At 42.9% G+C, this 19331-nt stretch overlaps 1 protein-coding gene and 1 long non-coding RNA gene across 2 annotated transcripts in view; one reads left to right on the top strand and one right to left on the bottom strand.

Annotated features, from left to right (window-relative positions):
- The window catches only part of LOC114671899 (uncharacterized), a 48172-nt gene extending 36633 nt beyond the window's left edge, over positions 1–11539 (top strand). Inside the window, exons 2-3 of the long non-coding RNA XR_003722051.2 lie at positions 8016–8147; positions 10472–11539. This is a non-coding gene — a long non-coding RNA (uncharacterized LOC114671899). The remainder of the gene's footprint in view (positions 1–8015; positions 8148–10471) is intronic.
- SULT1C3 (sulfotransferase family 1C member 3) overlaps positions 1–17265 on the bottom strand; it is a 101991-nt gene extending 84726 nt beyond the window's left edge. The window contains exon 1 of the mRNA XM_028832277.2: positions 16973–17265. The gene's annotated coding sequence lies outside the window, so the exon portion shown is untranslated. The remainder of the gene's footprint in view (positions 1–16972) is intronic.
- Between the last annotated feature and the right edge of the window lie 2066 nt (positions 17266–19331).

Here is a 19331-nt window from a genome sequence, read left to right as displayed (position 1 = left end):
TTGGAATCACTCTGTGATATTATCTTTTGACAAAAGTAACGACTCTCAGTTACTGTACTATGTTTGAAGTTCCTCTATACATACTCACACCACTGTAGAAAAATCTTGTAAGAAAAAACCCAAATGACCAACCCAAATGTCCATCAATGATAGACTGGATTAAGAAAATGTGGCATACATACACCATGGAATACTATGCAGCCAAAAAAAGGATGAGTTCATGTCCTTTGTAGGGACATGGATGAAGCTGGAAACCATCATTCTCAGCAAACTATCGTAGGGACAAAAAGCCAAACTCCGCATGTTCTCACTCATAGGTTTGAATTGAACAATGAGAGCACTGGGACATAGGAAGGGGAACATCACTCACTGGGGTCTGTCGTGGGGTGGGGTAGCAGGGGAAGGATAGCATTAGGAGATACACCTGATGTAAATGACAAGGTAATGGGTGCAGCACACAAACATGGCACATGTATACATATGTAACAAACCTAGAACTTAAAGTATAATAATAGTTAAAAATAAATAAATAAGAAAAAATACCCAAACCTATTTATCCTATCCCTTTTGAGTATGCCCTCTCATTAGTCAGAGATTCTGACTAATACATGTTCTCTCAGAAAGGAATGTTGTTACTAAATGCATTTTAAACACCTAGTAATTAACGAATAAAAGAAACTAGAGTAATATTAATCTTTATAATTTATTATTAAGAGGAATTAAAGAGGCCTAAACAGAGGGATATGTCATATTCATAAATTAGAAGAGTAAGTACTGACAAGATGTCAGTTTATCAAAACTGATCCAATGCAATTCTGATCAGATTTCCTCTGTGTGTGTGTGTGTGTGTGTGTGTGAGAGAGAGAGAGAGAGAGCGTGTCTGTCTGTGTGTTGATGAGCTGATTTTGCAATTTTTAGGGAAATGGTTACATAAAATATTCCCAGCTTCGTTTTTAGCAGTAAATACAAATTTAAACTACAATAAGAACCACTATGCACCCAAAGGCATTATAACAATTAAAAAGATAAACACAACAAAACATGTGCAATGTTGTGCAACAATGGAAATTTTCATGTACTCCTGCCAGAACATAAATGTCTGAATTCAACCAATTCGGAAAACTGGCAGCATTTGCCAAACCTGAGCATATGTGTAACCTTGGTCATAGTAATTCCACCCCCAGGAATATAGCGAAGAGAAATACATACACATGTTCATCAAAAATGCCACATATACTTATAGCAACATTCATAACAGCACTATTTGCAATAGCCCCAACCTGGGGACAACTTCATATGCATCAAGAGTAGAATGCATGATGTCTGGTGTATTTATACAATGGAATAATACAAAGCAATGAGAATGAATGAACCATGCTGCAGTCGGAAATAATCTGACATATATACTGTTGAGCAATAATAGGCTAAGCCAGACAGAAAGTATATTCTTTATAATTCTATTTATATGAAGGTCAAATTAGGAAAAACTAATTTATGCTGCCAGGAGAGGGTGGAAGTATTGACTAGAACTAGTAGGAAAGCTGCCTCTGGCACACTTGAAAAATTCTAGCTCCAGATCTAGGTGCGGGTTACATGGGCGTATTCACTGTGAAAATTCACTGGGTTGTACACTGATAGTTTGTGACCTTTCTTCTATGTGTGTGTGTGTGTGTTTCTAAATGTCAGTTTATTGAAATATAACTCATATATTATAAAATTTGTTTTTTGAAGCTTTACTTTGAGTCAACAGTTAATAATTATGTACATATTTGGGGTACAATGTGATGTTTCATTATATGTATACTCTATGGAATGATCAATTCAGACTAACATATCCATCACCTCAAATATTTATTATTTATTTGTGGTGAGAATATTTAAAATCCTCTCTTTTAGCTAATGTAGAGTACATTTTTATTCAGTATAGTTATGTTGTGCAATAGATCACTACAAATTATTCCTCCTGTCTTACTGAAACTTTGTATCTTTCAACTACAGCCTCCCTTTTCCCTCACCTACTTCCCCTCCCAGCAAGCCCTAGTAACCACCATTTTACTCTGCACTTCTCTGAGTGTGATTTTTTGGTTCCATGTATAAGTGATATCATGCAGTATTTGTCCTTCTGTGCCTGACTTATTTACTCAACATTATGTCTTCTAGGCTTATCCATGTTGTTGAAAATGGCACAATTTCATGTTTTTAAAGGCTAAATAGTATTCCATTGTGTATAAATACCAAATATTTGTATACATTCACCCACAGACAGGCACTACAGTTGTTTCCATATTGTGGCTCTTGTGACTAATGCTGCAATCAATATGTGAGTATAGCTGTCTCTTCAACGTACTGATTTCATTTCCTTTGGATGTATACCCAGTAGTGGCAGAGCTGTGAAACCCACCCAATAGTCCCATAGACAGTTTTTTTGACAAACATGGAAATTGGCCTTTCTGGTCTTAAAGTTTGAAACTTACATTCATTTTTTCTGCATTCCTTCCCCAGGAAATGACCACCAGGCCTCTAAACAAAAGTATCAAAGAACTGAAACTCACCCATCACCACATCCAGACAATGCGATCCAGGCTTCCTCATTTGTCATGATTGTTTTCTTGCCCCTCTCTAGTTCCTGTTTTCTTAACACATTGTTACATGTCTTCCCTGCTATATAACCCCCTAGTTGAAGTTGGTCAGGGAAATTGATTTGACACTGATATCCTGTCTCCTTAGTTGCAGCACCCTGTTAAATCCTTCTTCCTGGCTATACTCATTGTGCTAATCATTGACTTTCTGTATGGTGAGCTGCAGGACCTATACTGAACCCCTGGCATTTTGGCAACCTGTGGATCATGAGTGATTGTATTTTTAGTTTTTTGAAGAGCCTTCATATTGTTTTCCAAAGTGGCTGTACTAATTTACAATGCCAGTGATGCAGTACAAGGGTTCTCTTTTTTGTATACCTTCCCCCCACTTGGTATTTGTTGTCTATTTGATAATAGATAATCTAACATGTGTGAGGTGATATATCGTTGCGGATTTAATTTTCATTTCTCTGATTATCAGAGAGGTTCAGCACTTTTTCCTATATCTGTAGTCCACTTATATGTATTCTTTTGAGAAATGTCTATTTAGATCCTTCGTCCATTTTTAAATAGGGTTGTTTTTTTGTTATTGAGTTGCATGAGTTCCTTGTGTAATTTAAATATTGGCCTCTAATCCAATCTATGATTTGCAAATATTTTCTCCCAGGTTGTGGGTTGTCTTTTCAATCCGTTATTTGTTTCCTTTGATGTGTACAAAGCTTTCAGATCAATGCAGTGACATTTGTCTACTTTTGTCCATCACAGTGATTTCACATAGCCCCAGACCTATGCCATGGAGCTTTACCACTATGTTTATGTTCTCCTCTAGCAGTTTTACAGTTTCAGCTCATATATTTTAAGTCTTTAGCCCTTTTCTAGTTGATTCCTGTATAAGGAGTAAGAAAAGAGTTTACTTTTATTCTTCTGTATGTGGATATCCAATTTTCCCAACACCATTTATTGAAGAGACTGTTCTTTTTCCATTGTGTGTTACTGGCACTTTTTTCTAAAATTAATAGACTGTAATTGTGGGTGTTTATTTCTGAACTCTCTATCCTAGTACATTGGATGATGTATCTGTTTTATGCCAGCACCATGCTGTTTTGATGACTATAGCTTTGTAAAGTATTTTGGAATCTGATGGCATGATGCCTCTAGCTCTGTTCTTTTTGCTCAAGATGGCTTTGGCAATTTGGGGCCTTTTGTGGTTTCATATGAATTTTATAACTTCTCTATTTCTGTGAAGAATGACCTTGAGACTTTGAGATTGCATAGAATCTATAAATGTCTTTGGGTAGTACAGATATTTTAAAAATATTCTTTTAATCCATTAACACAAAATATCTTTCCGTTTATTTGTGTCATCTTCAATTTCTTTCATCAATGTTTTACCATTTTCAGTATACAGATCTTTCACATTCTTGATTAAGTTTATTTCTAAGTATTTTATATTTGATGCTTTTGTAAATTGGATTATTTTCTCATTTTTAAAAAAGATAGTTCATTGTTAGTGTATAGAAATGCTACTGGATTTTGTAAGCTGAATTTGTTTCCTGCAACTTTACTGAATTTCTTTAGCAGTTCTCAGAGATTTTGTGAGGAGTCTTTAGAATTTTCTCTATATAAGATCATATCATTAGCAAACACAACATTTCACTTCTTCCTTTTCTATTTGCGTGACTTTTATTTATTTTTATTGCATGATTTTTCTGGCTGGAACTTTTAGTACAATGTTAAACATAGTGGTGAGAAGAGGCATCTTTGACCTGTTTTTGGTTTTAGAGGAAAAGCCTTCAACTTTTCACCATTTATTATGATGTTAGCTGTGGGCTTTTTGAATATAGCCTTTATCGTGTTGAGAAACATTCCTTTTATACCTAATTTATTGAGAGTTTTTTAATCATGAAAAGATGTGAAATTTAGTCAAATGCTTTTTGTGTGTGTTGATTGAGATACTGATATGTTTTTGTCCTTCATTCTGTTATTAAATTATGTTGCATCTATTGATTTGTATACATTGAATCATCCTTGCATCCCACGGATAAATCCCACTTGATCATGGTGAATGATCTTTTAAATGTACTGTTGAATATGGTTTGCTTGTATTTTGTTGACAATATTTTTATCTGTGTTCATTAGGAATAGTGGTCTGTGGTTTTCTTTTCTTATAGTGTTTTTCTTTGGCTTTGGCATGGGGATCATTCCAGCCTTGTAAAGTGAGTTTGGCAGTGCTTCCTGCACTTCAGGTTTGGCAAGAATTTGAATAGGATTGGTATTAGCTCTTCTTTAAATGTTTAGTAGAATTCAGCCATGATGCTATGAAGTCTTGGGGTTTTCTTTGATGAGAGACTTAATTATGTAATCTCCTTACTCATTATTGGTCTGTTCAGATTTCCTATTTTATTGTGTTTTAGTCTTGCTAGGTTATGTTTCAAGGAATTTACCCATTTCTATCAGATTAATTTGTTGACATATAGTTGTTTATATTATTCTGATGATTTGTATTTCTGTGTTATTCATTGTAATGTCTCTTTCATTTCTGATTTTATTGAAGCCTCTCTTAGTTTGTGTAGCTAAAGGTTTGTCAGTTTTGTTTACCTTTTCAAAAAACCAACTCATAGATTCTTCAATTTCTTTAGGTGTTTTAAAGTCTCTATTTTATTTATTTTTGCTCTGGTTTTGTTATTTCTTTCCTTCTGCTAACTTTGGGCTTATTTTATTCCTTTTTTTCCCCCAGTTCCTTCAGGTGTAACACTGGGTTTTTCAGATCTTTCTTTTTTTAAAAATAGTATTTTTAGAGGCAAAGTCTTACAACATAGCCTACACTGGCTTTGAACTCAGGCTCGATTGATCCTCCCTCTGGGTAGGAGAGAGTACAGGCATGCAGCATTACCCATGGGATTGTTTTTCATTTTCTTTATGAAGAAAAATAAGAATTGCTGTAAGTTTCCTTCTTAGAACTGTTTTTGCTGCACCCCATAAATTTTGATATTCTGTGTTCTATTTTTAGGTGCTAAAGATATTTTTAATTTTTGCCTATAATTTATTCTTTGACCCAATACTTGTTCTAGAGCACATTGTTTAATGTCCACATTTGTTAATTTCCCATAATTCATCCTATTATTGAATTCTAGTCTCAAACCATCATGGTTGTAAAAGATACTTAACATGATTTAATCTTCCTAAATTTGTTAAGAATTGTTTTGTGCCTAACATATGATCTAAGTTGGAGAATGATAGGTGTATACTTGAAAAGAACGTGTATTCTGTTGCTGTTGTGTGGAAAACTCTGTGTATATCTGTTAGATACATTTGCTCTATAGTTGAAATCCAATGCTTCCTTATTGATTTTCTAACTGGATAATCTATTGTTTAAAGTGGGGAACTGAAATCTCCTACTATTACTATGTTGCAATCTATATCTTTCTTCAGATCTCTTAATGCTTGTTTTATATATTTAGAAGCTCCCAATTTAGGGTGCATGTTTATGTATAATTCTTATATCCCCTTGAGGAGTTAATTGCTTCATCACTACATAATAACCTTCTTTGTTACAGTTTTTGACATAAAGTCTGTTTTGCCTGAAATAATAGATGTAGCTACCTCTTCTTTTTCTTTCCATGTTCATGGAATATCTTTTTAAAAATATTTTATATTTATTTTAGATCCAGAAGGTACATGTGTCAGTTTTTTATGTGGATATATTGCATGATGCAGACGTTTTGGTTACTAATGAGTCTGTCACCCAAATAGATAACATAGTATCCACTAGGTAATTTTTCAATTTTTGTTTACCTCCCCCCTTCTCCCTTTGTGGAATCCCTAGTGTCTACTGTTGCCATATTTATGTTCATGTATACCCAATGTTTAGCTCCCACTTATAAGTGAGAACATGCAATATTTGGTTTTATGTTTCTGCATTAATTCATTTCGGATAATGCCTCTAGCTGCATTCAGTTGTTGCAAAGCACAAGATTTCATTCATTTTTATAACTATGTAGTAGTCTGTGATGTGTATGTACCACATTCCTTTAGTCTCTCGGCCATTGATTGGCATTTAGGTTGATTTCATGTTTTTGCTATTGCGAATGGTGCTATGAAGAACATATATGAGTGCATGTGTCTTTTTGGTAGAATAATTTTTCTTTTGGGTGTGTACTCAGCACTGAGATTGCTGGGTTGACTGATATTTCTGTTCGTAGTTATTTGAGAAATCTTCAAACTCCTTTCCACAGTGGCTCAACTAATTTTTATTCCTACCAACAATGTATAAATGTTGCCATTTCTCCACAACCTTGAAAACAACCCTTTTTTTTTTTTTACTTTTTATAATCATCATTATGACTGGTGTGAGATGGTATCTCATTGTGGTTTAACTCAAATCTCTCTGTTGACTAGTAATGTTGAGAATTTTTTATATTCTTGTTGCCTGCTTCTACGTCTTCTTTTGAGAAGTATCTGCTGATTCCCTTTTCCCACTTTTTAGTGGGTTTATTTGTTCTTATCTCATTGATTTTAGTTTCTTATAGTTCTTAGATATTAGTCCTTTGTCAGATGCATATTTTACTAATATTTTCTCTCATTTTGTAGGTTGCCTGTTTATTCTGTTGATAGTTTCTCTTGCTGTGCAGAAGCTCTTTCATTTAGTTAATTCTTTTTTTTTTTTTAGGTTGTGTGCACTTTATTGAATGCAAATTATATGACCATAAAACAATTTTAAAAAGCAAATATGTTTTAAAATTCTTCTATTGGCACAACTTCAAGACTCCATGTTACATTTTTCTTCTGTTGGTCTCAATTTTGCCTAAAGGTGGTACAAATTTCATTATATTGAATCTGTGTCAAAGCAAAGAACCACCACCACAAAACTTTGTTAATTCTGAACCTAACTCATGAGATGTGCCAAATTCCTGTTGCCATGGAAATTAAACTAGCTAAACTAACGTTGCTATGACCTCATCTCTTACTGCAACACTAAAGATCATCCGGGTAAGAGGAATGTGTCTCTGCATAGCATTCAGCTCACGTTTACATGTCGTTTTTCCCTGAATATGGTTATGTGAGATAGAAATCAGTAAGATGGGGTGTAACATCTAGTATAGGATCGTTGTGTCTCCTAGGCTCACACACTTCCTTTAAGATCCTCAGAAAATGAAGTTTAACTCTGGGGACGTGAGTTACATAGTAACTTATTTGGATTGTGAAAGAGACAGTATCCAAAACATCAACACCAAAGAAGTTCTTGAGTTCCTTTTGAAATTGAAAGGAATTTACAAACCATAAAAGCCCCAATATTAAAGGATACAATTCAGTCTTTTTAGCATATTCTCAAAGCTGTACATCAACCACTAGTATGTAATTCCGGGACTTTTTCACCACGGGCCGAAGAAACCTTGAACCCATTAAGAGTCAGCACCTGCTCCTTCCTTCCACCAGCCCCTGGCAATCGCCAGCCGACTTCCGTTTCTCTGGATTTGCCCATTCTGGACACCTGTTGTGAGGAGAATCGTACAGTGCGTGACCTTCGGTGCTGACATCTTTCACGTCCAAGGAGAGTGGAATCTCACAGTGAGTGACCTGTTGACAGATACCTGGACTCTTTCTACTACTACAAATAATGCTGCTATGAAGACTCTTGCATAAGATTTTTTTGGCAAAAATATTTTCCATTTTCTTGGGCGTATGCCTAGGAGTGAAATTGCTGGGTTGTACGGTGATTTCATGCTTAACTTTTCTGAGAAACTGCCAGACTTTTCCAAATCAACTGTACCATTTTACTTCCCCTCCCACTAGCAATATATCAAGATTTCAGTTTTCCCAAATTCACCACCATGTCACTGTCCAATACTGGGGTTTTACCCATCCCGGTGGTTGTGAAGTGGTATCTCACGGTAGTTTTGATTTCCATTTCTAAGATGATGAATTCTGCTAAACATCTCATGTGCTTTTTAAGGCATTTATATGTCTTTCTTTGGAGAATGTCTATTCAAATCCCTTGTCCATTTTTAACTTGGATTTTTACTAAGAGCTTTTAAATATATTCATGATATCAGGTCCTTATCATGATAATGTATCCTGTTCTGTGGGTTGTCTTTTTACTTTAAGAGTATCCTCTGAAATGAACATTTTTAATTTTGATCCCGTCTTTTTCCCTTCAGTTGCTTGTTACAGCTTTAGACGTCTCAGCCAAGGAAACACTGCCTAATCCAAAGTAGCAGTTTCACCAGGATTCTTCCCTAAAGGTGTCATGGGCTGAACTGTCCCCCCTCTCAAGATTCCCATGTTAAAGTCACAACCCCGGAAACTCAAAATGTCACTGTACCTAAGTGTACAGGGCCTTTAACTTGGAAATTTAGGTCACGTAAGATCTTAAGAGTAGGCCCTGATCCAGTATGACTGGTATTCTTTTGCGAGAATTTAGACACAGTCCTCAGTGCTGCATGCACATAAGAGAAACCTCTGAGGACACAGAGAGGACGCCGTCTACACAGCACGGGGTGAGGCCCCAGAGAATCCAACACTGGCCGCACCTTGATCCCAGGCTTCCAGTCTCCACAAAAAAGCAAATAAGATGCTGTTGTTTAAGCCGCACGGTCTGTGGTGTCCGTTATGGTACCCAGCAGACTGACAGAATGGGTCTCACAGTCGACTCCTTACGCTGGATCCATTTTGAGCTTTGCGTGTAGGGTGAGGAAGGGTCCAGTCCATCCTTTTCCATGTGGATACCCTAGTTGTCCCAGCACCATTGAGTTCTGAAAGGAAAAAAGTAAAGCAACCCTTACCGTCCTTTCTCCATCAACAGATTAGAAGATACACTGAAAAATCGTGGACAATTTTCTCAGTTTAAGCCAGTAGTTTTCAAATTTTTGGGTCTCAGGAACCCTTTGCACTTTATTCAAGATCACAAAAAAGCTTTCTCATCAGGCCGGGAGTGGTGGCTGCTCATGCCTGTAATCCCAGCACTTTGGGAGGCAGAGGCAGGTGGATCACTTGAGGTCAGGAGTTCAAGACTGGGCTGGCCAACATGGCGAAACCCCATCTCTACTAAAATACAAAAATTAGCCTGGCATGGTGGCGAACACCTGTAGTACCAGCTACTAGGGAGGCTGAGGCACAAGAATCACTTGAACTCAGGAGACAGAGGTTGAAGTGAGCTAAGGTCACACCACTACACTCCAGCCTGGGTGGCAGAGTAAGAATCCGTCTCAAAAAAAAAAAAAAAAGAAAAAAGATAACAATTTAGTTTATTTTACAACGATAAAGTCATTACATCTTAACACAGTCTTCAAGAAGAAACCATTTTCCAAAATAAGTAGCAGCGTGGCAAGAGTTTGTGCTGCTGTGAAAACACCTAACATCTCTGCACCTCAGACAGCAGGGTTCTCACGCCTGCATCTGCGTTCAGTGGGCTGCAGAGCCGTGGCTGAAGTTTATGAAAGAAGTCCGAACCCACGCTGATATACAAGTAGGAAGCAGTATTTTCATTGTGTTTTCAGATCATTTTAGGTATTCTCTGCTGACAAATGTAACAAGTGGCACTTCCGTACAGGCTGTCTGCAACGCAGAGACTGCGCTCTGGTCGACGGGCCTTTCTGCCCCAATTCCTTCTGAGTCGACTGGTCCGTCCTGCACTTGAATGGCTTTTACCAGCACACGATTTTGTAATCACACATTGGTTAGAAAACACTGGTTCAGAATTATGAGCAACTTCCACATTTCGTTCTATATCAAAAAACAAACAAAAACACATCAATATCACCATTGATCACATGAGAAAGTGGTGGACACAAGATTTTTGTATTTTAATACTCATTGGAAAGCTCAAATGTCTATCATTGGGAATAATGTAAGGTACTTTCCTTGAGATGAAAGTCATTTTTTTCATTTTTCAGGCCACACCTGCAAATACCTCCATCTGAAGTGGCATCGTTTGCAAGTCATTCTTTCTATAAAGGCGGCCGTTAGTGGAAGAAGTGGTTCTGCAGGTTCATAGCTCAGAGGCACCAGTGCTCTCTCAAGATAACCATAAAATCCGCAGAAGACGCACCTGTGCACACTTCCTGTTTCTCACTCAGAACATTCCAGAAGGAACCCTGAATCCCGATGCCGCAGTGGGACTGAAGTTTACTCTCACCCACACAATAAACCCAGCGAGCTCCCCCAGCCCCCACCCCGAGGCCACAGCCTTGGTCCTCTGTCTGGTCTAGGAGGGCTCCTGCAGCTCCAGCCTAACAGGGAAAAGCAGGCACCCACATGTCAGAAAGCCCTCCCAAAGCCCGGCGAGCACTTCTGCTTATGTGCCAGCTAAGTGCGTTTGAGAAGGATACAACCAGCTGTACGGCAGGCAGCGAGGTACCCAGCAAATACTCAGGGTTCATGTTACTGAGGAAGGAAGGTGAACAGCGAGATACCCAGCAAGTACTCAGGGCTCACGTTATGGATGAGGAAGCCAGGCAGATAATGAGGTACCCAGCAGGGTTCACGTTTCCGAGGAGGAAAGGAGGGTGAAGACAAGGGGGATGGAACAGCCTGTCATAAACTTTAGCATTTACAAGGCTCACTGAAGATTATCCGATTTGATCTTAACAGCTCACAAGATAGGCAGAGGCACGGCTCTTTCACTTCATAAAGAGATCCCAAGAACTGATGATGACCACGTGCTCTTCCCACAGGCTCCCAGAAATCATTCTCAAATCATCTCTCAGTTGTATACATGTGATAGTATCTCAGTCACGTCCCCTCTCTGCAGGGGAATTTTAATGCCGCCCTGCTGTTGCTTCGCACCCCTGCCCTCTCCTGCATTTCAGCCATGCCCACCATCCATGGGGAGTCTGCACCACCCCACCCCCGCTGCTGCTGAGGGCTTGGATCACCCTTATCTTTCATTTCCACCTACAGGGACCTGTTCTTCCTTCAAATGCAGCTCAAACTCTCTCATTGTGTGAGAAGCCTTTTCCAGCCATCACAGCCGTCATGTGTAAAATCAGTCTGTGGAATGCTTCATTCAGGAGGTACTTATGTTGACTCATCGGCTGTGATCAGGACCAAATTCTGAGCAAACCAGGTGGTCCCCGCTCCCCAGCTCTGCTCCAGTGCACTTAAAACAAGGATTCCTGGAAGCACCTTTTTAGCCCAATTCACGCATGAGTCTGCCCCACACCCTACAGAAAAGCCCTGGTGGTCGGCGGTCAGGGCTCGGGGCCCCCAGGTGGGTAAGGAGAGCTTAGTGCCCTCTCTGGACTTGTCGCTCAGAGACCCGTGGCTGGAAGGGAAGAAACTTGCATCCTGTGAAACATCCAGACCCCGAGACCCACTCAGGAGCAGAAAATGGGGAAAGAGCCTCGAACACACCCACGGGAGGGCAGACAGCAGGAGCCACGGAGGCCACCAGGAGGGAGGGAGGCAGGCAGTGAGGCCAGAGGTGATGTGGCCAGGAGGGAGTTGATGTCGCCAGAGGTGACGTGCTGTGGGGATAACACGGTGTGGTGTGGGGAGGAGATGTGGCCAGAGGCAACGTGGCCAGGGAAGGAGACACGGCTGGAAGTGACAAGAGGGGTCTCCAGGCCTCAGATTGTGCCTGATTTTTAGATGACATTTTAATTAAGATGTTATATCTAACTTTAATGAAAAATAGCAATTTAGAACCATTGTGTACATTTAAAGCACGATACAAATAGACCACATTTCCCAAACCAAAGAACAGTGCATTAAAGGAAAAAATAGCAGCTCACCAAAAAAAAAAAAAAAAAAAAAAAAAGGTGAGTAATGAAAAAATTCATTTAAGATCAGAAATAAAGAGATCCTACAGCTCTTCTAGTCCAATCCCCACCCTAACGTGAATGGGGGGAAAAAGAAAGTAGATCCTAGTCAGTCAGAATTAAAGACAAAACCGATCCAATTTACCTTCCACTTGACAGAAAACAAGAAGCTCATCAAGGAATCCCTACAAACAGTAGCTTTAGTAGTTCCCAAAATGCAAAATTCACCTACAAATTAAATCAACTGCTAAGTGTGTATAGAGTAATTTTTTTCATTATTGCCTTCCTCATCCCCAGGGGCTTTTTTAGACCTTTTTTCCCCAATTGCCTCCAACACCCAGGAAATTTAAACCCCACAAGTAAACCGTGTCTCGATTCATCCACAGCGTCCTTTAGAGCAGACAGTCCGTTGCTCTAAGACGCTCTTGTCACCTAAGCACCGATTACAGCCTGAGAACGCACAACACGTACTCACACGAACTCTGACAGACAATAGGTGAGATATGGCACATGAGGAGGAAGACAAGATAAATGAGCTTCACCGACACCCCAGATCCGAGAAGTGAAACAGGCAGCCTGCTCGGGTGCAGGTGACTCCTGGAAAACAGCCAAGGGCAGCATTTGGAGAAGCAGCACCGCAGGCCAGGAGGGTCTGGGGGCTTTAGAAGGGAGGGGCGCCCCGACCAGGTAATGGGGGATTCAGAAGGGAGGGGCGCCCCGACCAGGTTCTGGGGCCTCAGAGGGGAGTGATGCCCCAATCACTTGCTGGGGGCTTCAGAGGGGAGGGCCACCCTGACCTCGTGCTGGGACTTCAGATGAGAAGGCGCCCCGATCGGGTCCTGGGGGCGGCAAGACAAGCCCAGGGTTCCGTCGTCACTTTTCACTCCCTACTTCCGAATCTCGTCCTGAAGTTGCAGCCAGTCCAGGTATTCATTTACCCATAAAATTATGTATCTGCGAGTAACACAAGTCACTAATCCACACAGATCTGAGTCCACAGATACCTCCCAGAGATGCCACCATCCCTTCTGGTAGAAGAGCAGCCCAGGGGCCCACGCTGCTAGGAAGGGAGACTGTCTCCAGCCTGACGCTGCAGAGTCCTCAACACAAAGTCTACCTTCAGGAACATGCCGTCTCCTACAGAAGCAACTAGGGGCATGTAGGGTTTTGTAAAATCTTTTTTTTCTTATGACAGAGTCTCCCTTTGTCACCCAGGCTGAAGTGCAGTGGCTCGATCTCGGCTTGCTGCAACCTCTGCCTCTCGAGTTCAAGTGATTCTTCTGTCTCGGCCTCCCGAGTAGCTGGGATTACAGGCACCTGTCACCACGCCCGACTAATTTTTTATATTTTTAAGTACAGATGGGATTTCACCTTGTTGGTCAGGCTAGTCTTGAACACCTCACCTGACCAGCAGTGAGGGTGGAAGGGGCGCCATGTGAGTGCCCCTGAAAACACACACAAGCCTGGCTGCTTAAAAGGAATGAATATAGCTCAACACTCCTATGTGAACATTGATGTGTCTACTGCCTTACAGAATCCTCCTAGCTGAGCTGCAGGAATCTTCCTTGGAGCCTTTTCTCACCTACACTGCCTACAGGTGTCCACTGGGCTTCCTGGGCAGTATCGTGTCTTTGTTTAGAATATCACAGTATTTGGAGGCCTGTTTAATCCCAAGTCAGAGCCTTATCATAACTCAGACACCATCCCTCAGGGCTTGTGGGCCAACTTCGGCCAACGCAGGCTGCTCCACAGTGCCCTGCAGATGGGCTTGGTGCATCCACACGATTTTAAGATTTAGGGCTGCCGTTTTCTGCAGTCACAGATGCGGACTTACATATTCATCATGACTGAAGGCAGCACGTGTCTTTATGTTCCTTCTGTAATGGTAATAATCATGGCAACATTTCCTCGATCCTTAAAAAAGCCTCCTAACAGCAGTTGCATTCCACCCCCTTCCTTAAAATTAATAGAATTTACCAAACTAGGTGAAATCAGTCTTCATGAGAAAGTGACAAATCAGTGTTCACTCAATGGCATAGTAGCTGGGCATAGAGTGTACGTCAACATCCCAAACTAAGCACCCATCACAGTTATTCCCAACTCGCAGGAAAGCTAGAAAAATTAGAAGGCTTAAAACATACTTATAAATGAAAATAACAAGAAACCAACGTTCCTGAGGAGCATTTGTTAGCCCAGCAAGGAAAGCCATTAACCAGTGCTGATTATATTGCATTTGATTACAGCAGCCAAAGACGTGTCCAGAGGAAGAGAGTTTTAAAGATTAGTCTTTCGGTAAGAATGGTTGCTTAACAAGTTCACACTACTGGGCTACACCAATCGTCAATTATAAAGCAAGGCAAACGAGCGTGAGTCATTTTCCTTAATCCTTAATGCGTCAAAAATTACCACATTGGCCAAGCTGGTCTCCAACTCCTGATCTCAGGTGATCCGCCCGCCCCGGCCTCCCAAAGCGCTGGGATTACAGACATGAGCCACCACGCCTGGCTGAGAAGTGTTTGACAGAGGCTGAGGGGAGGCTCCTGTCCCTTCCTGGGACATCCACATCCCACCCAGTTTCCCATATCGACTATGACACTCGAAGCATCACAGCAAGGGCAGCTGCATCCCCGCAGTTCTCTGCAGTAATGCCACAGTTGCGTGAGCAGCCACAGCCCTGGAGCTGCCACGCAGCCTTACCGTGCTGGCACAAGCACAGCAGAAACTACCAAGCCCCCAAAAGAGGGAGGAGTGGGGACCCAGGGGAGTCAACCAGGAAGGAGGAATGCGGCTCAGGAGAGTAGGGAGGCGTGGGGGCCCAGGGCAGTGAACCAGGAGGGAGGCGTGGGGGCCCAGGGCAGTGAACCAGGAGGGAGGCGTGGGGGCCCAGGGCAGTGAACCAGGAGGGAGGCGTGGGGGCCCAGGGCAGTGAACCAGGAAGGAGGCGTGGGGGCCCAGGGCAGTGAACCGGGAGGGAGGCGTGGGGGCCCAGGGCAGTGAACCAGGAGGGAGGAGGGTGGAGGAGTTTGACCCAGGGAGTGAACCAGGAGGGAGGTGTGTGGTCCAGGGGAGTGAGCCAGGAAGGAGGAGGGAGGAATGAGGTCCAGGGAATGAACCACGAGGGAGGAGTACAGTCTATGGGAGTAGGGAGGAGTAGGGAGGAGTATGATCCAGGGGAGTGAACAAGGAGCCTCTAGGGGTAGCAAGTTCACACACCACAAATACCTCCCAATCCATCCGCGTGCAGGGAGGGGACGGAAACCACGCAGGACCTGCAGCGCTTTCTCCTCGCAGAAGAGGAGTGAGGATACCGGCTTATGCATGAAATCAGAGCTAAAGTTCTACCACAGTGGGGAGACGCTTCATAGCCCAAATGGGTGCAAAAAGAAACCAATCATACAAGATCAGTGGATGGAAAGGGATCAGAAATTTAAGCCTGTAACAAGCTTTCAGAAAAAACTTCACTTGATCTGCAAGATGACTGCAGCTCTGCTTGATCATTTCTGCAAGTGTCTAACTTGTGGTGAGCCATCTCAGAGCCGTTCAAGAGGAGTAACAAAATCAAAACGCCAAGGCATGCTCCGTATTTTAGATAGCCTGCAACAGTATGGAAATGAGCAGCGGTGCCAGAGCTTTCAAGTTTGTTTGAAGTAAATTCCAGCATGAGGGCAGCATCTTCCTGGCTGAAGCAATGAGGTGGGCTCCTGCTCACCGCATGGGAGACCAGCTTTCACCTCAGCTGCTGTCAAGGGTCTGGAAACCATGATCCCCGACTGAGCCTTGGCCAGGGAACCAGAAGTGGTTTTTACACTTTGAAGTTTTAACAAAAGAAATATATGCAGAGACTTCTGTGACACACAAAACATAACACGTTGCCTACTCTGCCCTTTACAGGAACTTCTAGTTTTGGTGTCAGTTACAAAGTGTTTCTATAAAATAATGTCACTGATTCTCAAGCATGCCAGGAAAAGTCACACTTCTCAACAACCCTCAATGGACATGCACCATCCTGTGTTTCACACAGATTTTAGTTTTTTAAAAGTCAAAATAAGGGAGGTAATTCAGCTAAGTATTATAGTAACACAATTTGAGATACTTAATGATGTGTGACAACAGAATAATTGGCATTCCTGTGACACAATAAACTAGCTGAAACAAAAAATAACAAATCAAAGCATGTTTTGGCATCTCAAAGTGATCAGTGAAATTGGCAATAACATTCAGTTAAATGATACTTTAAAAAACAAAAAGCAAAAACAAAACAAATACCACTAAACCATCACTCCTTAAATGTATTTACCTACTGCTGCAAAATAAAGTGGAGAGACTTCTTAGTGCAGGGTAATAATCAGCCATCGTCACCATGAAATAGACCACTGTGCAGGCTCAGGCCCTCCAGCCCACAAAGGCAGGGGGAGGGAGCAGAAACGATGGCCAGAAAGAAAGGGACAGGGCAACCATGACCTACTCAGCAATTGTACCCTCCCACCTTTCTTCTGGACTTACAATTTTGGAGCCCTCTGGGTTTACCTTCCTATGTCCATAAGTCAGCAAGTTCTCGAAGCCAGAAATCTACAATGCTTCTGGCCGCCAAGTCCTCTCGGCCTTCCCCCATGTTTTAGGGCCCCATCAGCTCACCCCTGAATAGTATCAATGGCCACGGAGATCCAGTCAACCTTGCACTCCACAGACTGAAGTATGCCAAGAGCCACTCGAGGCTGCCACTGCCATGATTAAAGGTTTTCAGAGACAGTCGCCAGCACTGCACAAGTCCATGTGGCTTCACCGGGCGCAAAGCGGCTCCAGCATTCCATCCAGTCTGTCGCTGCTACCATAGCTGTGAGTCTAGGATGTGTCAGGAAGGGAAGGAAGACACCATGTAGATCATCTCATTTAAGCTTCAATGTCACAAGGTGGATTTTGTTGTGCCCGTTTTATGGATCGGGAAAGCTTTAAGGAGGGCAAGCACAGGGCTCTGCTGACACAGCAGCAAGCTCCGCAGAGGCCTGGGCATGACCCCCGCCCCACGCTCCCTGGGTCCTGATGTCCACTCCTCCCCCGTGGGAGCCTGATCCTGAATCTGCCTGAATTGCTACCATTCCTAAGACACGACTTATGTCTGCCCACCTCCTCCTTTATGTTTCCCCCAGCCCAGAGGCGTGTGCTCTTCCATCCAGCCAGACATCACGCTTCAGCACCTGCACCTGACACCACTTCAGCCAAAAGCTTCTCTCAAACCTCCCCCAACACCTGCCGGTCACACAGGTCTGCACCCATCGCCTTTCTCAGACGAATTCTCACATATTCCTGTGTAGCACCATCCAGCTGATTATAGTCTGAGAGGAGGAAGCTTCGTAGAGAAGTCCACATTCTACTTTGCTCCCAGCATTCCGTCTTGCATGAGGCAACTGATTAACAGCAAATTCATTTCAGCACAACATTTCCATTTGAAGAAAAGCAGGGCATAGAACTCTGGTCATAATTAAAAGCTTGTTTCGTTCGTCGTTTGAAATTCCATGTACTGCTGCAACAGCAGCACCCCTCCTCGCCAGGCTCTGCCTAAAGGACATCATTCTTCCAGCGCACGACTCCCATCAGAACCCCGGCAGCAAGAGCCATGCAGGTTTCCCAGTGCCTCGGGCTGTGGCTTCCATGCTAGGCCAGCACTGACACGATGGGAGTGGTGCCCCCAACAACTACAGGATCGGAAGCTGGCCGACTGCTCTGTAGAATGCAGACATGTTAGTAATCACTGACAGTTCCACTGACAGGCTGCTCAGCTAAACTGGGAAAACTCCACAAAATAGAAAGAACCCATGGGGAGCACTTCTCTCTCCAACCTGGCAGCAAACGGTGGCTGTGCAAACGACCTCTTCGGGATAACCATCGACTGCATCTCAGGTCAGCAAACAGCCCCGCTGAGGGCCAAAAAATCAGCTCCCCCCAGCCCTAACTTCCTAAGGGTCAGCCCTCCCAGGCCACCTCTCCTGGAAGACCAGTTCTGACGCACCCACGACGGTCAGGAACCGACTCTGGGACTCATTTCCCAGGCTCCTGCCCACCGCCCTCTCTCTTCTTCCTCCTCCTCCATCTCCCTCTTCACTCCCATCCTCCCTCCCACTTTCACTTCCCTTCTCTCCTTTCCTCTCCCTCCTTCGTTTCCTTTCAGTCCTCACCTTCCTCACTGCACTTCCCCATCCAACTCAGCCGACGCATTCTCAGGTCAGTAGAGGGTTTTCTTTCACTCTATGTTTTTATTGCAACGATCATTCTTAATGAACAGAAATGAACAGAAACCTATTTCCAACCATGTGGATACCACCTCATGACCAACTGCTGCCCCGCGGCTCCGTGTCCACTCAGTGTCCTCACGGCACAGGTGCCCAGTAGTATGGCTGTGACCAGGGGTAGCAACATGGGACACGGGAGACGTATCCCAGCCAAGAGGCCCTGCAAAGCCTCCCCAGCAAACCGGAGCAAGGCCCAGGGCGGCAGGGAGAGCGCTGCGCTCATGCTGTAGGCAGTTCAGCTTCTGCAAACTGTCCATGGACTGCAAATTACTTTGTTTCCATGGTTACAAAAGAACCATAAGCATTCTGAAATATGTTCTTGGTTTCGTGTTTGCGAAATCTAAGCAACATCATAAGAAAAATCACTGAATTCTGTCCGAGGCTCTAGGGGTGTTTTCCTCTCTGAAAGGAGCCCCTTCCGGGACTTGGGATTGAGTGACAGCCTTCAATCACGGTTCTCCTGGTGGTAACAGGGAACTCCTCAGCCTGCCGGGAGCTGGGGCCCTCGACAGCCTCATGGCTCCACACGCCAGGGTTCTAAGGATTACACGTGTGCAGATAGCAAAGCTTGCTGCACACATGCCAGGTGCTAACAAGCCCCAAACTTCTCACTCATACTTGCTAACTACATCTCTTCTCCCAGCCTCCATGGCGTTTCACACTCTGCCTTTATATAGAGATGAACCATGCGTCCTGAGTGCTACAAA

This window comes from Macaca mulatta, chromosome 13 (genome assembly GCF_049350105.2).
Source record: "Macaca mulatta isolate MMU2019108-1 chromosome 13, T2T-MMU8v2.0, whole genome shotgun sequence".
Lineage (NCBI taxonomy): Eukaryota > Metazoa > Chordata > Mammalia > Primates > Cercopithecidae > Macaca > Macaca mulatta.
The sequence above is the reverse complement of the archived record's forward strand: the minus strand, read 5'-3'. Positions and strand labels throughout refer to the sequence as shown.